The sequence below is a fragment of the Uranotaenia lowii genome, chromosome 2, assembly GCF_029784155.1.
Source record: "Uranotaenia lowii strain MFRU-FL chromosome 2, ASM2978415v1, whole genome shotgun sequence".
NCBI classification, from domain to species: Eukaryota; Metazoa; Arthropoda; class Insecta; order Diptera; family Culicidae; genus Uranotaenia; species Uranotaenia lowii.
In genome coordinates, this window is record NC_073692.1 from 216569901 (window position 1) to 216594593 (window position 24693).

The 24693-nt window shown below is 39.4% G+C and overlaps 1 protein-coding gene across 7 annotated transcripts in view; it reads left to right on the top strand.

The window, feature by feature from the left end:
• LOC129748896 (serine-rich adhesin for platelets) overlaps window positions 1-24693 on the top strand; it is a 316501-nt gene that overhangs the window by 260541 nt on the left and 31267 nt on the right. The window lies entirely within an intron of this gene.

Sequence of the window (24693 nt, forward strand, 5' to 3'; positions counted from 1 at the left end):
AATCCAGATGTCTTCAACGATGTGTCACACTTGTTTGACTTCAATGTATCCAAATCAATGTTTAAATGTGCAATCCGTGACGTTCCCTAGCCTTAACATAACTTTAATATAATCATAAGTTAATTTTAATACTCGGTCTGTATGACGGCAGTCAAAGACTTAAATAAATAAATATGTTTAAGAGCTGAAAAGGCGCTTCGCTGTGGATTTTTATTTCCTTATTTCAGCCAGATAGCTGATTAAAAATTATATCTAGATATTGTTTCAGCGGGTTGTCGGTAAAAAATATTTGTTGGGTTAATTCTTCGGGGAGCCCGGAGAAATTTTTCTCAGGGAGGGAAATAGGGGGTCTATGATTCGATTTTTTTCTTTCATGTGCTAACTGCGTAGAAGTTAGTTTCTCTGGTATCTTCAAATAACAATGGTCAATCACGTACCGTCAACTGGAGCAACATGCAACAATTTTCAACTTCAATGGCTTCTGAAAAACTTATGTCCACAATTAATCCTACCCTTTATGCATCAAAAGTTTTAAGGATGCTGGGGTATCAAATTGGCATAGTTAGAAAAATTATAGGTTTCTTCAGTTATTTTTAATTTTCTAAAAACATGCGATCTTCACCCTCCTTAGAAAATGGGGTAACTTGCAACAAACTTTGTTTTTAATGAAAAATCTTAGAACACGTACGAAAATTTATAGTTTTTAATATAATAGCGATGCCTTAAAGACCATTACGCATGCCAACACCAATTGCAGTAGTTTTTGGGTCTGTAAAAACTAATTTTCACATTTTTTTCTGAAAATGAAGATGCTGCATACTTTTAGGGGTTAAATAATACTACGAAAAATTCTAAAAGCTGAAATCATTGAAATAAATGTTTGGATGAATGAAATTCCAATGTTTACAAACGCGTGATGCAAAACATTCATATTCCAACACATGGAAACGAGATTTACAAGGTATTTCTTTGATTTGCATTTTGTTGCATTTAACCCCAGACACCTAACGGAATTTTAAAAATATTTATTTAAAAACATTGGGTGATTGTTCGAAAAATATTTTTTTACCAACAATGTTGGTATAACATGAGGAAACCAGTAAAAAGTTTGTAGGTAATATTATTAAGCCGATCCGTCATACTGGGTAAAGTTTTTTTCGGCATAAAAAAATGTTAAAATTTGTACATTTATTGCTCGATTTTTCAAATTTTACATAAAAATAAAAAATTTAAGAAAACTAGCTTAAGATGTGAGAAATTATGTCATCATCATTTTGTGATCATTAAAAGATAACTTCATTACAATACATTAAATTAAAAATTGATTTAATGTAGTGTTATATAAATGTTGCATCGAACCCCGCTGTTGCATGATGCCTCGTTTCACGGTACATTAAAGCAACTTATAAAAAATTAAAGCTTTAAGCCTTTAAATGCAAAATGAAATTCGTTTTTTATATTATACCTCTTTTATAAACTAGAATTATCTGGTTTAGAAAAAATCAAGGATAGATTCTTAATAAGTTTTTAGTTTAATCATTGATCGCCAGGTACAAATTTCATATAATTTTATATTATTAATAATCATCATTATCTCATCAGACAAAAAAACGGATAATTTGGTCATATTGTTTTTCTAAATTTGACAAAAAAAAACATTTACAGTCCTTAGATCCAAAGAGGTATGTATAGTAAGTGCAGCTGATCGATTTTGAGAATGCCAGAACAATTTTTCATATCTTAAACTTTTTTTTAGTAATTTCGGCTGATTGTTTGAAACTTTTTACATAATTTTACGCCTTAATAAATTTAAAAAAAAATGAATGGAAAATGGCAAAATACTTTGTTTTGCGAATAACTTTTAAATGCATGGATTGAAATTTATGAAATTTTCAGCAAAGCTGCCTAGTAATGTAATGTTTACATGTGAAAATTTTTGTGACGATCTGTCAACAACATAAATATTTTCTATGCAGGAAAAATCTTCGCCTTTGGAGGCCGCCTTCTTTGTATATTAGGTCATTAATCAAGTCAATCGTTATGAAACATTGACTGATTTGCAGCTTCCACAGATAGTCAGCCTTCTCAAGTACTAGACATCCTTTTTTCCAATTTTTCTCCTTGTTGAACTCCGTATCATACAGGCGATACCTGCCAGGTGCTTACAAGAGAGTTCGTTTTGCCGTCCATTACGATTTTTTTTTAAGTAAAAGGCGAACACAAAATTATTGTGACACCGAAAATGTCATGCCAATTTTCTTATAATGTTTAGAATCAAACCAAAGTTTCAAGGTAGTTTTATACATACATTTACTTCAAAAATCAAAGAAAAATTAGTCGATGGAGCCTTGAGTGCAAAATTGAACGCATTTTCGCTCGATGTCCTCCATCAAAGTCTTTACAGTGACATTCGGTACCAGTTTTTCAGTTTTTTTTTTCATTATCTTAACATGTTGTTCTGGTCTTTGAATGTCTTCTTGCTCTTCCGAAGTTACCGCTATATTATTGCCCAGTACTGCTCCGGGCACAGTTCCGGACGGTTTGACAGGTTTATGTCCTTTGGAACTAAATCGACAGAATTTTCCTCATACCACTCCAGGACAATTTTAGAATAGTGGCATGATTCCAAATCTGCCCAAAATAGCAGAGCTTCGTCGTGCTGCTGCAAGAACGGAAAAAGGCGCTTCTCGAGGAACTCAGATTTGAAGATCTCGCCATTTACTGTGCCCTTTGTCACGAAAGGCTCACTCCTCAGTCCGCAAGAGCAGATGGCCTACCAAACGAGATATTTAGAGGCAAACTTCGACAATTCATTCTTCTTAAGTTTGTCCACCACATCGAACTTGCTCTTGCCGGTGAAAAACTCCAACCCCGGAATTTGCTTAAAATCGGCTTTTATATACGTTTCGTCGTCCATCACACAGCAGCCATATTTTGTCAGCATCTTCTCGTAGAGCTTCCATGCCCGAGTTTCAGCCGTAGATTGTTGCCGCTCATCGCGATTTGGGAAGTTCTCTACCTTGTATGTATGTATGTAGTCCAGATCTCTTCTTTGCATTCTGGACGTAGTTTTGCGACATGCCGATCTCTTTAGCCAAATCACGGCTTGAGACTTTGGGATTTGCTTTCATCATCCGCTTCACCTTTGCCTCCGTCTTTTTGTTCTCCGGTCCCGGTTTTCTTCCAGCTTCTTTTTTAGGTCTCCCACTGGGACTTTTCTGGGACTCTTGGGACAAAGTATTGGATTTTTTTTTTCGAATATACTCCTTAATACGTAACACGATACGAGACGAGATTCTTACGATTTTGATCAAATGTCTATGGATTTTATTTCGAAACTAACGTAATGTGGATGTGTCAGTAAATTGATACAAATCAAGTCGTATCAAATGGATGATACGAGTGTCGGAATGTGTAACTAAATGTTGTCCAGACAAAAAGCTCCTTCCGTATGAAAAGGCGTCAAAGAAGCTTTTCTACAGAAACATCGTTCAATTCAATATCCATCCCTACTGGCGTGAGGTGGTGTGATCACATGTCGCCGCCCATTACAGGACGACAAAATTACAACAATGGAATCAGCCATGCAACAAATGAAACGAGCATGAATGAAAAGCTTTTCCATTGAGTTTTCATCACCCACCACACACAAGTTAAGTGTCATTTGCTAATTCCGTTTATTCCACGTTGTCTGTGGCGTTCCTGAGAGATGGTTTCTGCACGATGGTAAGGGTAAAAGAACATTTTTTTTACCAAAAAATAAAACAGGTTAACAGCTTTCTTAATCAAAATATCACACCGCTTAAGTTGAAATCTTTGCGCCAACTATGAATCGTTGCTATAAACCTATGTCTTTAAGGCAGATTCAGTCGAAAATTTTCAGTTTTAATTTTCCAAAGATGGTACCTTCACCTTAGCTCATTCTTGTTTCATGATGTCGCATTCTTCCATTTGCCTTAATCGAATTTGCCGAAGTCTTTTACTTTCCAGTCTTCACAAGACCGACACATGTCGCAAATATTAACCTACCACACATTCGTCTGACACACATACACACACACACCCACGCACGCACACACAAACTCCTCACACTCAAAATATGCTTAAAAGACACGCACAAATTTCCCCGAAAAGTGATTCCTTGGGAAAGGCGGAAATTTTGGTATCTTCGTTGTCAAGATTTAACAAGCAGCACACGTGTTTGCTCTCTCGTCTTCTTGTGGGTAGGGTTCAGGTGTGTATGTGTGTGTGGGTGTTTGTGTGCTTCTGCACACACAGTATTGTAAGGTTATGTTTAGACGATTCACGTGAAAGATTGCGGGCTTGTAAATATTAAAAGTCGTTTAATTTCTTGGCATCGAAAAATCCCTTATCTAACCTTTTTTTAAAGACTTGCGATTTGTTTTCCATCAGACTTAAGCTCCTTGCAAGTCTGCTAAAGTTACCACCTCGGATGAGTGAGGAGTTGATCTTGAGCAAGAGAGCCTAGATTGTTGATTTCATTTTGATTCAGCTCTGTCCGTGTTAGCTTGAGCGGATTCTCCACGCAGCTCAGGCATTCAAAGGAAAAATTGACTCGGCCAAAAATAAAATAAAAAATTCGCAAGCTTTGTCAGGACTCCTAACTTAGGAGTGTTAAGGGGTGGTTAAGCCATGTTTGAATCATGAGGTCCTTAAGTAACAAATCAATACAGCAAAATGGAAATTAGAGTCGTATTGGAACTTATTGTCAACATTTGATTAATCTCTAGTATTAATCAAGAGCATAGAGAGAGTGATATACCATTTGATGTCTATAATCTCTTGCATTTGAATGAGGTTTTTTAACCTTCACGATTCAAAATTGCAAAAAATTCTTATAAATAAAATACCTAAAAAAAAACAATTCAGCTACCAGAAAGCGTGAAACTGTAGATGATTGCGAAGTGTTTCTCGTTTTCTATAAGAACAAGTAATTAATTATTATTGCCCTATCTGCATGGAGATAATGTATAATTTGTGCAAATTTAGTTGCCGTATTACTTCTTTTTAACGAAAGATATCGTTCATGTTTCGGCCCAGGAAGAAAAATCAACAAATCCTGGAGTTAAAAATTTTAATTCATGAACCCTACCCAATCTTTGAGCTGAGAGTTCCTTTTCAATGTAAGAAATTCCCTAGGTAAATCATTACATTTTTAATAACTTCGGTGAGATACTTTGTAGAAGAGCCAAACCTGTGGGCATAAAATATGGATTACTATTGGCACTTTGCCTATTAGCACAAGAAACTGGCACCCCCTCTTTCTTCGCCGTCTGTTGGTCCAAGACGATCCGGGAAAATGGGGCAATCTCCTCTATATATTTATATCCGCAATACGTTTCGGCATCCGGCAGCAGCCAAGCGATAAGATGACGAGACGAGTAGGACAATACCGACTTCGGAACGGGAATTCTGCTGGTGCAGCTGTTGTCTAGCGTGGGTGGGTCCTTTGTGTGCCGCCATTTATTTATAATACAGAATTCTCCTAGTTTGCAGTTTTTTTTTCTGTCTGAGAAAATTTGTTCGGAAGCTCTAGCAGTTCTTTTGCCGTCCAACGTGGGGTTTTATCACCAATAATCCATTTCAGAAAAAAAGTGCTGAAAGACTGTTTTTGAAAAACGGTGAAAAAGGTAGGCCCCCTCTTAGGCTGTTTGCCAAATGCTGGAGGGTTTCATTGATCCAAATGCTACGTTAAACATCGAAGTTTTTTCATGAGATAAAAATTAAGTTTATTCATAGAAATTAGAGTTATTTTTGGCCATCTTTCCAAAAACAATATATTTTATTTCTCTCAATTGGCAATAATCATTAACTTTTAAAGAACATACATTAATTTACAATCACTCAAGGATAACAATTAAACACCCTTTTTTGTGTCACTGTTTCTCGTTTACTCGAAAACTTTGGATAAGGAACTTCGACGACACTTATTGGCTAAATTAGAAACTTATAACTTAACCTTATAATCTTGGTACTTTCTTTTTCATTCCTAAGTAAGCAGTTTTAACTTCTTGTATATTGCTTTCTAAGGTGCTGTACTCAAAACTGAACTCTAAGATACTTCTTCTGTAACCATCGCAGTGTATTTAAAAAAGTACTCCTAGAACAGTTTGCGAACCGAGTTCTAAAAACATCGGGGATGAGAAAAAAACAAATGTGCCAAATAAAATCTATCAGATAATTTTTCGATGCTTTCCGGATTTTTTTTTTTCGAACAATATAAACTGAAGCATTTCACAGTTCAACATTTCCCTTCTTTTCTAATCATTGAAGACTCGACTTCTTCATTCTCAGATTATTTAAGTTGTATTAGTGTTCAGACTTTTGTCAACTGTTAAAGCCGGTTATACAGATGTGTTGATGAATAACATTTTAAGCACACTGTTATTTCGGAACTTCATTATTGTACTTCTCTACTCAACATTCTACAATCACCGAAGCGGCTTTGGCGTAGTGGTTAGAGTTCAAGTCATCCATGTCGAGGTTCACCATAACTTCGAAAGATGTACGCTTAGAGTTAAGTAAAGAAGATCTCTTCAAAGAAACATAAAGTTTCACTGAGATCCTACCCAAGTAACCAAAAGTTCCATAAAACAGGTTCTTAAAAGCTTACTCAGCTTTGTTAAACGAATGAGTAGCATTCTACTCAGCCTCAAATTTAAGTTCTTATCGATACTTCTAAAGTCCATAATAGAAGCTGAGTAGAAGGCTATTCAGCCGCCACATGAGACCTAAAAAAAGATTAATGAAAAAAGAAAAAATCCTTTTCTTGCTATGGTTTTTTATACCTTTTAATATTAATCTGATGTTGCTTTGAATGTGAATGAGTTTCATACTTACTTTAAAAATTTTCATGCTTGGAGATTTGAACCTGAACCAGCGGGGTGAAAACTGAACACGCTACCTCTGTACCATGGCCAATGCTTAGATTGCTGTTATTTTAAACATCAATATGAAATAAACTTTGAATTATCGACTTTTCAAAGCAGGCGATAATTAAAAATGTAAACATTCGTACTTGATCACCAAAGGATGTTTCAACTTTTTCCAAAACAAACTAGGAGGAATTGAAATTGAACGTGAGTATTTTTATGTTTTAAGTTGTTTTTTTGTGATTAATTTTCTTTCTATCTGTTTTCTATTTTAGTTTCAAAAATGGAGAGCGTTTGATTCCTCATCAAGAGTTCTCCCAACCACGATAATGAAACTTTGCGGACCTTGTTCAACTATAAAAAAGGCATACAGAAATTTCGAACCCTGCTTATCCTATCTGTTTGAGTGTAATCTCGCACATTTCGCACCGCTCACTAGTGGTAGTAGGACAGCTGAAAACATCGCAAATGTCAAAGTCAGATCCATCCGAAAGTGATCTAAAAAGACTTTCGGATGGATAATAAGCTCTGTTCACTGCTCGAATAGAAGCTTTTAGAAACATGAGAATCAACACTTATATAAAATGAAGTTGTGTGAATCGTATGCAAATAGGAAAGTTTTATTGTATTCTTTTCTACCATATTCTCCACTTTTTACACAACACAGCTGACTCGACACAGTTCAAACCAATCCGCCGTGTTGATAAGATCACCCCAATAAAACGCTCATTATTCGCTAATCGGAAAATAAAGTGTTTCGATTTTGAAGTTAAGTTTAAATTCGCGAGTTCTTAATTCGGTCCGAAATAGTGTTCCGGTGCCTAAACATTTGGTCCTTCGAACCGGATGACCGTCCGGAATAGTGGTTCTGGAACAAATATCGGACTTTAAGTGAAGACCACCGATCGCTCAAGAAGTCAAAGTGTGAACCATTTTATGTTCACAAATTCGCCATAGCACTCGAAGACAATTGAACTGAAGTGATTGTGCAGAACAATAAAAGTGCATCTAATTGGACGCTAACCAAGCTTGGCTTGAGTGCAATAAAGTGCATCGGACTATATTGTCAGCCATCGCGAATTCGGAGCAGTTGTTACCGGATACCAGAAACCAAGAAGAGGAGTGAAGCTGAATTCTGATTGCCATCCGTGAAGCAGCATACTATCCCCCCACAGCTGAACATAATCGGGACTCATCAGGAAGCAGTTTACAACCAGCAAACGGCTTCAGCAGTTTAAAAAGCAGTTTTCGTAACTGAGCAAGGAAGTATTATTCTGGCTTGTTGCATGTGGCCAAAAGAAAGTGCTTTTAATAAAGAATTGATTGTGAATTGAAATCTTTTAGTTGCATGAAGTGTGTGCCCTGTCCGTAACTCTAAATTGGTCTTGGTATTCTTTTGGCAGTTTGCTTTGCAATTTTTCACTGGTTGTGCCCACTCGCTGCTGTCAATATTGGGTTGCTAGTCTCGGTAATTCGCGTCGCGATCGGATGGAACGTTGAGTTGATCATTGTTAAGTGCAAATATCCTAAGTCAGAAGCACATTAAGGTGCAAGTCAGAAGCACAGAAGGTGCAAGTCAGATATTTTGGTCAGAATAATTCAGTACTGGACGGATTGGGTCCAAGGTGTTAGAATTTGTCGGAAAATCACAAGTTTGTTTAAGATTTTAAGACTGTGTCAGAATTGGAAACTGAGTCTAAGTTTGAGTTTGAAACTTGTCAGAATTAAGTCTGAATCAGAAATTAAGTTTGTGTCGAAAAAATTGTCAGAATCAAGTCTGAATTTGTCAGAAAATAGCAGTTGTTGAAGTTTGAGTCGGAAAACTTGTCAGAATTAAGTCTGAATCAGTTTGTGTCGGAATTCTTAAGTGAATATTGTCTAAAATTTTGTCTGAAACTTATCAGAATTGAGCCTGAGTCTGAAAATAAGCTTGCGTCAAAAGTCTTGTCTGAATATTGTCAGAAATCTTGTCTGAAATATTGTCAGAAATCAAATCAGAAGAAATCTTGTCAGAAATCGAGTCTGAATTCAAATCGTTTGAAATATTGTCAGATATTAAGTTTGTGTCAGAAACAACGTTTCAGTTTTAGAGCTTGTCTTAAGGTACAAGTCTGAATTCTTCAAAATTTTGAAGCCTGTGTCAGATTACAAAAAGTGTTGCAATGTCGAGAAGTACGCTGAAGGCTTTGCAAAAACGTGAGCGGCAGTTATATGTGATTTTTGATGGTACTGATAGATTCATCCAAACCTATCAGATTGATAGTGATCGGTGCCAGTTAAGCTCAAGGTTGCAAGTGATTGATACTGTGTACAGTGAATTTTTCGAAGTACGGAGCAAGATTGAAATGTTGCTGGATGAAGCGGCCGAGAAAGAGCAGAAAGATGCTGACAGCGAAGTCAAAGGAGAGATTGCAAAACAGCGCGAAGAAGAGAACGACAAAATTCTGCAGCAGTTTGATGACCGATACTTTGCAATTCGAGGTGACCTCCTAAGACTTCAAGGCGATAAGGATGCCTTAGGGGTAAACACAATCAGCAACAGCCAGAGTCAGTCTGCGTCAGGGAATACGTCCAGAGTAAAGCTGCCAGAGATTCGTTTGCCGTCCTTCAGCGGAAGTATCAGAGAATGGGTTACCTTTAGAGATTCTTTCCGTAGTCTCATTCACGAAAACGAGCATCTGACGAAAATGGACAAGTTCACGTACCTCCGGTCCTCTCTGCAAGGTGATGCACTGAAGGAAGTAAACAACATCGAGCTGTCAGAGGCAAACTACGACGTCGCCTGGAAAATGTTAGAAGTCCGCTATGAAAACAAAAAGCTGATTGTCAAGGCTCATCTCGACGCTCTCTTCGCCCTCGAACCGCTTAAAAAAGAGAACTACGACGGTCTGAACTTCCTCATCAGCGAATTTGAGAAAAATTTGATGATGTTGCAGAAAATCGGTGAGCCAACGGAGTCTTGGAGTACAATACTAGTGTACATGTTGTGCGCTAGACTAGATTCTGCAACATTGCGCCAATGGGAGACGCATTACGGGTCTAAGGAGGTCCCAACGTACGAAGAGCTGTTACTGTTCTTGCAAGGTCACTGCTCAGTTCTCCAATCAATCACCTCTGCAAGAAGTCCACCATCCGAAACACGTCAGACAAGATCAACAGTTTGCCATACAACCATCCGATCGGATTCACGATGCCCGTTCTGTACCGAAGCATGGCACTCACCGTTTCACTGCCAGAGATTCCTTCGATTGAAGATATCGGAACGAGTGAAGCAGCCAATCGAAGTCGAGTCTGTCGAAATTGTCTACAGCCAGGACATTTTGCGACGAACTGCACTCGTAGCAGTTGCCGACTATGTCAACAAAAGCATCACACTATGTTGCATGCTACGCGATCCTCCGTTCCATATCCGTCGAATCCGAGACTCAGTCAACAGTCAATTGCACAACCCTCTAATCAAGAAAACACCCATATTTATCCACAGCAAGCCTATCAACAGCAAAGTCACACCATGCCAATAGTTACGGAAACACACACTCAAACACAAAATGCAACACACAATTCACCAAATACAAGCACACGAAACGATTCACCAACGCCAAGCACAAGCCATAACTACGTCGCACTACCTGTTAAGTCTGCTTCGAATATTCTGCTCCCTACCGCTCTTGTTAAGATTAAGGACCGTTACGGTAACGCTCAGATTGCTACAGCCTTGTTAGATTCTTGTTCGCAGCACTGCCTAATGTCCCAAGAGTTTTCGAACAAGCTGAAGTTGATAGAAGCGCCTACATATTTGTCAGTTCAGGGTATTGGGTCATCTGAGTCAGTTTCAACGAAAACCATACGTGCTGAAGTCTGTTCACGTTCGCCAAAAATATCGGGTTTCCGAGAAACTATGCAGTTCTTCGTTTTGCCAAAACTTACAATACAAGTACCCACAACATCGTTTGATCCTTTGTCCATGTCGATTCCCGATTCCTCTTTGCTAGCTGATCCTTACTTCCACGAATCAAAGCGGATCGATGTCATCATTGGCGCCGAGTACTTCACAGATTTGTTGAAGGATGAACGAAGAAAAGAGGTCACGAAGAATGGTCCCACGCTTCACGATTCTGTTCTTGGTTGGATTGTGTCAGGTCGAATGGTTGAATCTCCTCAAAAAGTTTCCCACACCTTTGTTTGTTCCACAAGCAACTACAGAAGTAGCGAACAATGTTTTGGGAGCTGGAAACATGCCGCGTTTAACGCACAAATTGAATTTAAGAACCCACAGTCAGAAATGAGGCGAGTTTTTGTCAGATACCCTACCAAGAATGAGTCAGTTTGTATCAGTAATGATTGTCGAATGAGTAAGAAACGCTTACTGAAGTCGATCTACAGTTTTGGGAGAAGAAAATGGGTCAGCAGTGACCATTAAGCGTAATATTCTGTCAGATGTTTTAATACTAATTGATCATTTAGGCCTTATCGGGCCATCATTGCTCAGTAGATGAATTCAAATAAGTTGGAAAATTCTCAAGCCTTTAAGTTTTTCTCGATCCCCTGAAGCCCTAACCATTTCCAGCACTCGGAATTGAAGTACAGTTTGATTTATACTCAAAATCGGTTTAAATTGATTGCGCATTAAGTATTCTCACATGAGAGTATGAAGGCTAAGGTATACATGTTGGAGTTAAGTCCGCTCTTCACAACCTATTGCCTGAAGAATCATACATCCCTATCGCTTGAAGTCATCATTTCGTTTAAAATATCCAGATCGTTTTAAGAAAATATTAGTCCCATCTCTTGAAGCTCCCATCTTACTTACTGAAACACTTAATCAAAATTTTCGAAATTTAATATCGTATGAAAAATTGTCTTGCATGGAGTCTTCCTGAACAATTTGATTTGACGAAAACCCTAAAAGGCTTCGCTATGTCTCAAAGAGACTCCCCAAGGTTTGCGAGGATGTCATCAATATAACAAGGGTCATCAGATGTTTGTAGCAGCTCCGGCGGAGGCCCTGGCCTCCGCAAGCAGGGAAGTTCAATGTATATTAAGCCATAAAGCAAATGCTAAGCACCGTCCCTTTAACACTTAGGTGCTTCCATCGGTCGATTCATGCTTATCGAGCATCCACCCACCCCAGCAGGTGATCGAACAACACTCAGCTTTGGGCAACTGCACATCACCGGGTCAACTTGGACGAAACCATCCCATCGGACTCGCAGCGCTATCATCGCTAAGGATTCATCCATCCATCGAGCACTTCAAGAATCGAACAGGCAATTCAACTAATTGTCAGCATCACCGTTGTGCACCGTTGTGCTTGAGTCCCACAGCGTACCACCAAACTAAGCCGGAACAACGTCCATCCACTTTGACGCCAACCGGTAGTCAGTCAGACCATCGCAGCGCATCAACCCATTGTCGTCCAAGAGCCTATCCCTATCAACAGCAAAACCTACGGTTGGACAAGAATGATAGAGTGAAAACTACGAAATCTCGTCGAATAGGTTTTCGCTACTCACCTGGTAACTCCGATTGCACCCGATTTTCGTCAATCTTGTACACTTCCGTAGCCGAGTTGATCGATTCCATTACACCAAGTACATTGGTTCGATTTAGGCAGCCAAATCAACATCGAGGCAGCAACAGCACCAGCGGGTCTGGAAGACAAATTCTAATCAGATCGTATCAGATCTCACCGACATGTTGTTGTCACTTACCTTGGCAATTTCGTTAAAACGGCGATTCTGTTCAGTGGGTAGTGGCTGGCAGCAACACCCAGGTACCTTCAGGCCACGAAATACATCATCTAGTTAGTCCAAAATCAGCAGTGAACATCGCAGTTTCCACACCAGCCAACCGTCGGTTCGAGAACCACCATCGAACAAGAGCTGTAAGCAAAAAAAAAAAAAACACATCACACACCACCATTAACATTTCGCCGACGGAAACTTAAGATTGCCGATGCAGTATGCAGATTGCCGATGCAGTATGATCTTCGAGAAAAACAATAGATATACTCCTTACCTTGGTAGTTCCTGGTCCAAAACATCCAGCAGCAGCTCCAGTTTCTCCAAATTGCTGGTGTATCATCCGTCCCCAGCAAGCGGCTCCAGTTTGATGTTCACCCAGCAAAAAACAACACTACTCAGACTATACAACACATACCTACAAGATAGGAGAAAATTATTATACGAAACAGTGAGCAAAGCAAAACAGAAGTTCAATATTTACCGTTAGGAAATTTGCACAGTTTCATTCCAACACACTTCTAACTTTTGCAAACAAGTACCGTTAAACTTGTTTTGAAATAATATTTCAAGGCGGGCGGCGTATGTTTGAGTGTAATCTCGCACATTTCGCACCGCTCACTAGTGGTAGTAGGACAGCTGAAAACATCGCAAATGTCAAAGTCAGATCCATCCGAAAGTGATCTAAAAAGACTTTCGGATGGATAATAAGCTCTGTTCACGCTCATTTTTTTCTAACCATTTTTGCCTGTTTTTGAACCGTTTTATGGTTTTGCTTGAAGAACTTCTAAAATTGTTATTTTTCAACCATAACCAATTGTTGAATTTTAACCATTTTTGAAGTTCTAATCGAAATCGCAGAAAACGGTTAAACTCGAACGGGAAAAAGTTTCACTATTGTTGTTTTCCAAACATTTCAAAAGAGTTTGTACATTTGATAGCGTATGAAATATTCAGGCTTGATTATTTTCCTTCTTTTAATCTACCCGCCGCTGATACCGAAAAAGTTCGCAATCGAGAAGTAAATCCGAGAGCCCATCAGATCCGGCGGAACAAATGTTAAGAAAAATTAATGCTGTTAACATAACCTGTCATATCCGATTTAATCATTTAGGTCAAACATTCCCGTTCAGATCGCAATACAAACCGTGTGGTAACAGGAAATAAAAATCTCCGAGAACAAAATATACACCAACTTCTGAACCATTGGCTCCACCAGTCCAGCTGTGGAAAAATGCTGCTCAAATCGAGGCTACAGGGTTCCGGTCGGTATACCGATGGCAGCGAAGAGGCCCACAAATTCGAATCCTTGACAATTATGATAGAGGTGGGGTTCCAGGAATACATTTGCTGAGGTAATTCGCTAATTAATAATTTCTGGTCTCAAATTCTAACCCCGTTCTAAATTCCAGATGACCCGTTCCGATAAAGTCGATAAGCGTCAGCTTATATTAAACCTGGATTCCATGAACCGGCAGTTACGTAGTATGATACATTGGTGTCGTAATATTATTTATACTTATGTTATTCCCTACAATTGGGAATAGCTGTTCCGGAAAATTTACAACGTAAAGGCGAGTGCAAAGCGAGTTTTGATGATTTGCCGACACCCGGATCGGCCTGGATGGTGCACAGGAAGTCATTCTGGACGTCTGTAGTGTAATCATCGATGCATATTTTCGTCGACACCTTTCCTAGATCTCAGAGCAAGCCGGATACGAAAGACTTCATTTCGGATCCTCATTTTATTACATTTAATTATGAATTACCGGAAAAATAATATTTCTCATACTAATACTACGAAGTAACTAATAAATTTGATAACATTTATATGACAGATTTTCGTCTAAGATTGAAATTCAATTGAAAAACTTTCGTTATATTGCTTGAAAATTGAATCTGGTTCCCTTTTTTCTGAAAACGGTTGTTTTTCAACCATTATTGCCTGCGAGAGCATGTTTGAAAAATAACCATAATGCAAGTTCTCCTTGAAATCCCATTTTATGAGTTTTCAGGGAAAACTCATAAAATGACTTAACCCACAAAACTGCCATTATGGTTATTTTTCAAACATTAATGGTTCAACATAGCAGAGCGTGTTCACTGCTCGAATAGAAGCTTTTAGAAACATGAGAATCAACACTTATATAAAATGAAGTTGTGTGAATCGTATGCAAATAGGAAAGTTTTATTGTATTCTTTTCTACCATATTCTCCACTTTTTACACAACACAGCTGACTCGACACAGTTCAAACTAGAGGTGGGCAAAACGGCTCATTTCAATGAGCGGCTCAGAGCCGTTCGCTCAATTCAATGAGCCGGTTCATTTGAACGGCTCAAAAATGAACCGTGTCACGTGGCTAACACTGGAGCCGTTCACATACCACGTGGTCAACCTAAGGGAAGGTGGTGGGGGGGGGGGGGGGGGGGGTGGTTTGGAAATTTCCATGTAGAGGGGGGTAGGAGTTTGAGTCATGTCCACGTGGACATACTCACTCCATAAATATTTTTGAACAATGAATAAATATTATGAAATTGTAATTAATATTTTAAAATATCTAGCATTTTAATTGAAAATTATAAATAACTTTTTTTTAAAGTGCTAAATTCAAAGCAGCATTACGTATTAAACTTCTACTACGAATATAAACTCGGGATTAATGTTATAAAAAAACATGTTCAATTACACAGAAACATGTTCGCTGGAGTCCTCAATTTTCGTTCATTTATCTCTAGCACACTTTAGCAGCTTTCTCACATTATCCAAATTAAAGTTAAAATTACATTATAGGCTCACATTTTTCAAGTGTCTGAATTTTGTTAATTTTGTATACGAATACGTATACGGAACACGAGATATGGCTGAAAAATCAAAGAATCCAGCGCATCCCTCTTTTGTGTGTTGATCTGCTTTTGCTTCAAATTAGCAGCTTTTGGTTCTTCGCCCATCAAATCACAGGTAACATAGACTGAGGAGCGGAGAACAGCAGAAAGCCGTTCAATCGTTCTCTCGAACCAAAGGAACCGTGCTGGGTGGTGGTTCAAAAAAGAGTCGAAAAACGGCTCGCAAAAGAACGGCTCGAAAAAGAACGGCTCAAAAAAGAACCGCTCAAAAAAGAACCGCTCAAAAAAGAACCGCGACTCGCTCAACTCTGGTTCACAATCAATGTTGCCACATCCAAATCTGTACCGCTCATCGAAAAAATCTTTTTCATCTGTACCGAAAACTCAAAAATCTGTACCGAAGAAAACGAAGTGCTCCATTCAGTTTGTTGATATGTGAAGATTTTGTTTCCTTTTTTAATTAAAAAGAAGGTAGATACTTTATTGCACATACTACAGTTTTTTAGTTAAACACTGTTTGTGAATCTCATTTAATCATTTTTATTTTCTCTCTTTGAAAAACTGACATTGAAAAATATTTTTCATAATAAACACTTCCTGATGTTCATAATTTTAATACATAGTTTTATTAAAACGATTTTTGAGCGTCATATTTAATACGACATTTTTAGATCCACCGTTTAATCTTAAATACTAACTTTTCGTTCTAAAGATAGCGTGTTAACACTCAGACGCCTACGAATTTTGGTTTAATTGGCATTTACTTATGAGAAAATGCGCTCAACCACTGCTGACGAGTGGGGGATTATAATCAGATATTTAATTATGTCTGTCAGCGTTACAGTTTGATTTTTAACATCCTTTATATGAGCGTGTACTTCCCAGTAAGGAACTCCTATCGTCAAAATAATAAAAGCAAACTTTTGACTTTTTTTTTATAAAGATTTCAATAAAATGGATGAAAGCAAAGTGTAGATACTTTTTTCAATTTTGAAAAGTCAAAAATCTGTACAAATCTGTACCAAATTTTGAAAATCTGCCATCTGTACGTACAGATTCTGTACCAAAAATGAGCTCAAAAATCTGTACCTGTCTAGATAAATCTGTACATGTGGCAACCATGTTCACAATGTGAACGGCAAGAGCGGAGTATGGAGAGCCGTTCAATTTGATCAAATAAACGGCTCGGCTCGGATGCTCTGTTCGGTTTTTTTTTTCGAGCCGTCCTGTAGCTCTTTTTTAACCACCCACCACCCACCTCGGTTCTTTTGGTTCGGGAGAGCGAACGAACGGATTTCTGCTGTTCTCCGCTCTTCAGTTTGTGTTGCTTGTTTGGTGATGGGAGAGCAACCAAGAGCTGTTTATTTGAACCGGCTCTTTTGGAAAAAAAACGAACGAACCGTACTCGTTTGATTCGAAGAACGGACGGCTCTCCACTTTCCGCTCTTGCATATTGTAGCGGTTAAATATTTCAATCGGTGTTGAGCGGCGGGTCACGGTTCATTTTTGAACCGCGGCTCTTTTTTTAAGAGCCACGGGTCGTTCGTTCTTTTTGAAGAACCGGTTCAAATGAGCGGCTCTTGAGCGCTCGCGCATTACTAGTTCAAACCAATCCGCCGTGTTGATAAGATCACCCCAATAAAACGCTCATTATTCGCTAATCGGAAAATAAAGTGTTTCGATTTTGAAGTTAAGTTTAAATTCGCGAGTTCTTAATTCGGTCCGAAATAGTGTTCCGGTGCCTAAACACTATCAAAGAATAAATTGCCGCTAGTTGCAAGAGGCTACCGTCGATACAAGCCGGTAATTACGTTGCTCCAGGTGCAAGGAGAAAAATCGAATTGTAAACGAAAAGATGTGTTTTTCGGTTAGTTAAATATGAATATTCCTTAAAATTCAAAACAATGTGAAAAATATATAAGATTTATGTCATTTTTCCATTTTGATTAAAATAGTTGATTTATTTGTGGGTTAAATTCGTTGTTCTTGTAGAGACGAACCAGCTAAAGGCTGAATAATAAAGACAAAAAAAATCGTTGCTCGTACATTCGAAGTTCTGATATTCTGTTATTCACTCTTGTGAAAAATCTCAACGCTAACGTTTGTATTGAAGTTCTATATAAGTTCCTCATGGAACCAAAAAGCTCGTAACAAGTTCTGTTTGGAACCAAAAAGTTCGTAAGAAGTTCTGCATTGAACCAACAAATTCGTAAGAAGTTCGTAACGAAGCACGATGAGCCTTATTGAATTCTAGATTTTTTAAGGTACTTGGAACGCACAAAAATGTTCTATGCTACTTGTTCAGACTTTTTATGTTCGGTCAGAAGTCCAAATAAAGCACCTATTTTCATTTCTCTTGAGTACCTTTTACTCAGCCAAATGTGAACTTCTAATGCACAGGGTTAAGTATCTATGTGACTTTTGGTTACTTGGGTATGTATGTATGTGTGTGTGTTCTACTTGAGATTGTATGAGAGAAGGCGAAGCCTATTGGTATGGTTTAGGGATTGCAAAGCTTATGGATAATTTTTCTATCCCCTTTGCTAAGCTTTCTCGACTTTCAAACACTTTCTTCTACATTTTTTTTCAGTCGTCTCAATGATCAAATCGGAATTAGGAATGCGCGAGCGCTCAAGAGCCGTTGATTTGAATCGGTTCTTCAAAGAGAACGAACACGTTCGTCTTTCTTTAAAAATGAAAAATAGCCATATTTTATATTTTCTTGCATTATGTTATTATGACTTCTTTAGGCGATTTTTATCGATTTAGAAGGATGCTTGCAGATTGATAGAAAGTGGTGTGCTCCGTTTGGATAGTAGCCTAAAACTAAAACTGTCTTCTTTATTACAAACTACTTTGGATACAATGTATGTTTCTATTGTTTGTTTTTGCATGTGTATTGATTTACAAATCATTATTTTAATCGGGTGCCCAAGTGTGACAACGATGACGATTGTGATGATGATTGTAGCAATAGTGATGATGTGCTACATAGCTCCCCTCCTAGACGATTAAAATCCGTTTAGCGATAGCGAAGAGGAATAACAACTCTTCGACCAGAACGTGTAACCCTAGTCGGAGAATTTGAGGTGGTTGAAGTAGTTGATGGAACAGGATTACTCGTTGATTGTTGCTCATCCGCGGAGTAAGCGGGTTTCAGTCGATCAACGGAAACATTCACAATCCGCCCTTTGAGGTTCACCTTGAAAAACTTTTCGTTTCTGTCCATCACCTCAAATGGTCCCTCGTACGGAGGCGATAACGATGGTCGCACAGAATCGTTACGCACGAACACGTTTTTGCACGTTTGCAGGTCTTGATGAACAAAGACTTTCCGTTCACCATGCCAGGCAGGCTCCTTCGGGCGCAAGTTACGCATCGCTTTGCGAAGATTAGCGACGAATTCCGCTTCGTTCGATTTATCCGAATTGTCGACGAAAAACTCGGATGGTATTCGCAGAGTCGTACCGTAAACCATCTCTGCCGGCGACGCTTTGATGTCTTCTTTGTAGGCCGTCCGCAGCCCAAGGAGGATCATCGGTAGGTGTTCGTTCCAGTGATCGGGAGCGTGGCATAGAATTGAGGCTTTCAATGTTCTGTGCCACCGTTCTATGATACCATTCGATTGGGGATGGTAAGCTGTTGTGCGGAGATGTGTGGTTCCAAGCAAACGAGTTAGCTCGGAAAACAAAGAAGACTCGAATTGCCGACCTTGATCAGTCGTGATGCAGATGGGAACACCGAAACGAGCAATCCACCCGGTTACTAGGGCTTCGGCTATCGTTGGAGCTGTCATATCTGGGATAGGGAAAGCTTCGGGCCAGCGACTGAACCGATCGATGACAGTTAGGCAATATCGGTTCCCTTTACTCGGTGGAAAAGGTCCAACAATGTCAGCGAGTTACAGTGAGTAGCGAGTTACAGGTGATTGTGTGTGGCGATTGACCTTCGACTGTTGACATTTCAAACAGTTTCTGGCAAAAGCAATACTTTCCTTGCGGATGCTTGGCCAAACCAATCTCTCCGTCATTAACTTGGCCGTTGCGCGAGTTCCTGGGTGAGACAGTTGGTGCGTTGCTTGAAGTGCTGCCTTGCGGAAACTTTTTGTAACAAATGGGCGAATGCGTTCGCCGAAGCAATCACAAAATAACTGTTTTGCGCTGCCTGGAACGGTAAAAAGTTTTAGCTGAAGAGAAGATTTCGATTTACCTTTCAATATATTTTGAAGTTCCTCATCGGTTTTTTGGTCATCGGCAAGAGCGTCAAAATCGAGCGGCTGAATACCTTCGATGGAAGCGATGCGAGAGAGCAAATCAGCCACAATATTTTCCCTGCCAACAATGTGCCGAATATCAGTCGTTATTTGACCAATAAAATCCAAGTGACGAGCTTGTCGATTGGAAGCTTTATCGAGCTTTTGACGGAAAGCAAAAATGATCGGTTTGTGATCGGTATAGATGTGGCAGCGCCTTCCTTCTAACATAAACTTGAAGTGACGAACTGCGAGGTAGATCGCGGTCAGCTCACGATCATAAGTGCTGTAACGGAGCTGAGCTTTATCGAACTTTTTCGAGAAAAATCCCAGCGGTTGAATTTCCCCATCGACAATTTGGTGTAGGACAGCACCTGCGGCAATGTCAGAAGCGTCAACCCATAGGGAAAGTTCAGCTGTTTTCGCGGGATGTGCTAGAAGAGCGGCCTGCGCAAGTTGTTGCTTACACCGATCGAAAGCTTTCGTGGTTTCCTCGTTCCAAATTAACGGCGTACGATCGTTGCGTTTGTTCCCTGGGATCATTTGAAGCAAGGGAATTTGTGCTTCGATGGCCTTAGGGACGAACCTTCGATAAAAGTTAATCATGGCCAAAAAACTTTTCAAATCTTTGACCGTGGTTGGTTGTTTGAAATTTTGCACTGTCTCTACACGTTCCGGTAACGGACTAATGCCCTGGTGAGAAACAGAGTGTCCCAGAAAATTGAGCTTTTCGCGACCAAATTCGCATTTGGCAACATTTATTGCCAATTTGTGATGCTGGAGTCTTCCAAAAAGCAGTCGAAGGTGCTCTCGATGTTCTTCGGGCGACGAGGAGGCGATGAATAAATCATCGATATACGGAAACACGAAATCGAACCCTCGGACGACCTCGTGAATGAGCCGTTGGAAGGTTTGAGCAGCGTTTCTTAAACCAAAGGTCATGAATGAAAATTCGAATAACCCAAATGGCGTCGTGATTGTCGTTTTTGGAATGTCGTTGGGATGAATCGGCACTTGATGAAACGCTTTCTGCAGGTCAACCTTTGAAAAAATGGATTTACCCTGAAGAATGGTCGTGAAGTCCTGTAAATACGGCAAGGGGTACCGATCAGGTATAGTCTGGGCGTTCAGGGCTCGATAGTCTCCACATGGACGCCAAGAGCCATCGGCTTTTTTGACCATGTGGAGAGGGCTGGCCCAATTGCTGCTGGACGGTCGACAGATACCCAATTTCATGAGGTTCTCAAATTCGGTTCGAGCTGCTTCGAGTTTATCCGGCGCAAGGCGTCGTGGCCGGGAATAGACAGGCTGCCCGGTTGTCTCAATGCGATGGACAATCGAAGACTGACTAATAGTTCCTGGAGGAGCAAGCCGAGTAATACCCGGGAATTCTGCTAGTATTTCAGCATAGGGTGACACTGCGTTAAAGGTCTTCAAAGAATACTCACTAGTGACGGCGAGGGATCCCACTGATTCGAGACGAGTCATATTGTCAATAAGGCGGTTTCTTTTCAAATCGATTAATAGATCAAAGTTGCGTATGAAGTCTGCACCGATTATGCCCGAAGTAACATTGGCAATAAGGAAAGACGACAAAAACTCACGACGCAGACCGAGATTTACTTTTAGTAACACTTCACCGTACACTTTGATTTGAGTTCCATTTGCGGCGAACAATTTTATTGTTGTTGGTTTCACTTTTGCTGATTGCAATCCTTTCGGCACTACTGACACGTCGGCACCAGTGTCGATTAAAAACTGCATGGAAGTAGTAGTGTCCGAAATCTTTAGACGGTAGATTGCAGCTGTGTTGGAATGCTCGCCCGTTTCCACCACAGATTCAGCAGAGATATGTCATTGTTGGTTTGAAGAAACTTGGTGCTCACTTGAGCAAGGTTGAAGGCATCTTCGGGCATTGCTCCCGAACGTGCGATGATACCAACATAGCCCAATCGATGGCTCTCTTGAGTGTCGAGAGTGCTGCTGTTCATTTCCCCGAGAACGAGAACGTGGACGGCTACGTGAATTCCACTGGCTTGGTAGCACCTTCTCGAGCCTTCTGGATAGTTCAGCAATCTCTCGTTTAAGCTCTTGGATCGGATCGCTAGCTGATGTCTCTGCAAAATGTGGAGCCGCCATTGCTGAATTATGCCCATTGTATTCGACGGCGTGGATTTTACGTAGTCCCATCGAATCCACAATGGCATCGGCGATGGTGATTTTATCGTTCGTGTCACCTCTTGAGGCAATAACTGCGGCTTGAGCATGTGGAGGGAGTCGAGTTGCCCACAAGTCGATCAATACCATGTCAGCTAGAGAATTACCCGCAACGCGTTTCATCTCGTTGAAGAGTTGACTGGGCTTTAGATCCCCTAACGGCATGTCTGACAACACACGCTGAAGGCGCCGCTGTTGGCTGTCGGCGAAATACTCAATGAGCTTTGTTTTGATGTAGGTGTACTTTTCGTTTGGAGGAGTGGCCTCGATAATCGATCTCAGCTCGGTCAATTTATTCGGCGGCACCTGTGCCATAACAATGTTGAATTTACGGGTGTCATGCTGCGATCCGATTCCAGAGGCTGCGAACCAGAACTCCAACGACATGAAGTAGGTTTCGATATTCGCGTCGGCCATACTTGGAGGGTTTAGTCGCGGCGCGTGTATTGTTTCAACGACGGGCTGCAGGTTAGAAGTACTGCTGGATTTATTATCTTCCATTTCTCGCACGCGTTATCGGCCGTAAAACTACTTGAAGATTAGCGAAACGCGATACCGGTTTTTGTCTGGGGTCACCAATCTTTAGGCGATTTTTATCGTTTTAGAGGGATGCTTGCAGATTGATAGAAAGTGGTGTGCTCCGTTTGGATAGTAGCCTAAAACTAAAACTGTCTTCTTTATTACAAACTACTTTGGATACAATGTGTGTTTCTATTGTTTGTTTTTGCATGTGTATTGATTTACAAATCATTATTTTAATCGGGTGCCCAAGTGTGACAACGATGACGATTGTGATGATGATTGTAGCAATAGTGATGATGTGCTACACTTCTATATGTCTAGACATAAGTAAAAATTGTAAACTTTTTAAGAGGACTAAAGACCGAGTTGTTTAAAATCCTCTATAAATAAAAAATAAGGAATATAAATATAGAATGGACTTCTATATGAGAACCAATAAAATGACTTGGGAGGAAGTTCAAATTTTGTTTATTTTCCAACCGTGTGAAATTTTGGCAGAAATGCTGGAAAAATTGTTATTTTCAACCGGATCCTGAAAAAAATATATTTACATGAATCGCAGGAATTGAGCAGTTTTCGGAGATAAAATAAAATAAATCCGAAAAATCTTCCTTTTAAGAGTTATTTGTATATTTCATCGCGAATCAAACAGGCAACATCACTGTGAACAGCACCGCACAGACGGCAGTACACAGGATCAGAAACCTTTTGTTTGATTGCATCAACGAGAATGTCCGTCATCTCAGTGCGCCCATTTGGAGTGCTCTAACCCGATCCCTGGTGCAAACCCGGTATTTTTCCTCGAAGGCCTGTTTAAGATATAGCAGAAGATGGAATAATCGATCTCAATTTTGTGATTTCAGATTTCACTTACTGAATCAATTTGTTTGTGCCTACCTTTTTGAGAGCTGTCTGCAATTCGTCCTGTCCAGTGGCCTGAATTTGAACCGATCCATGCAATGAGAAGCAAGATTAAAGGTATTGCGACTAAGCAACTACGAATACCTGCAGGCATTAGGGGCTGGTATCAAAACAATTTTTGGGTGGAATCGGATTTAGTCGGTTTACAGTACAGTACAGTACAGTCGCTAAAATGGCGGACATGAAAAAGCTCTTTCGTTTGTTGATCAAATTTCTAATTATTTCTTGGTTATTGCATGGGAACTAAAAATATGGTTAAAAATGCACTTTAAAATACTATTAAAAAGTAACCATGTTGGCTGTTCTGCATCGAAAACCATAAACTGGTTATTTTTTAACAATAAATGGTTAAATAAAAATGAGCGTGAACGAACCGAGGCTATTACACGCAAAACAATCTGCACGTAGCGGGTACGTGAAAAACTTCATAATTTTAATCCATTTGATTTTCACGTAGATGCTACGAAATAAACATGATGTGATAATAAAAGATTAGTGAAATTCGTTTCCACTTGTTTCATTTGATTTTCTTTTTATTTTGATTACACAAAACAATAAATTTCATTTAAAATAAATGTTATTCAAAACTTTTCCGCCCAACACAAACAGAACACCATCTCTTTATCCGCATAAATCCGCATTCTGAGCCTGGTTGAATTGTGTGAAATGAATTTTATGAATAGTAAGTAAGTTACCTTGCTCGGATAAGTCAAGAATTCGTCGTGAAAGGTATTCGGTTCCGTCAGCATGTCCGGAAACCAAACACCAACCTTCCGCAAAAGAATGTTCCGTGGCATAAAAAAAAACAATTTATTTGATTAGGAATTTAAATTTCTCGGTTCAAATCAACAGTAAATCTATTCGGCTACGAATGCCGAATATTGTGACAACTCACCTTCCAAATAATCTTGAGGCAACTGACAGAAGTTACGGTTCTAGGTGTGGTCCTAGCGAAAAAAATAAACCTATCTTTCATAAACATTTTTCCCCAGAACGAAAAAAGTCAGCTGAATGACCTTTTCTTATAAGCATTTGAGAAAAAATAATACTCGAAACCGGTTTAAAGCATCCACTTAAATTTTACGTGAAATTCAAGAGGCAATTATGTGGAAGTAAAGTAGTTACTACCAGGGCGCACTTGAAAAACTCTAATTACTACAAGATTAACGTAGAATCGATGTGATGCAACAAAATTTCATTTTACGTGAAAAATCCCAAAAAAAAAATTCTTAGTTATTTTTGATAAAAAAAGAACTGCGGTTTGAAAACGAGCCGCACGCTCCTTTTTTTCAACTTAAAATT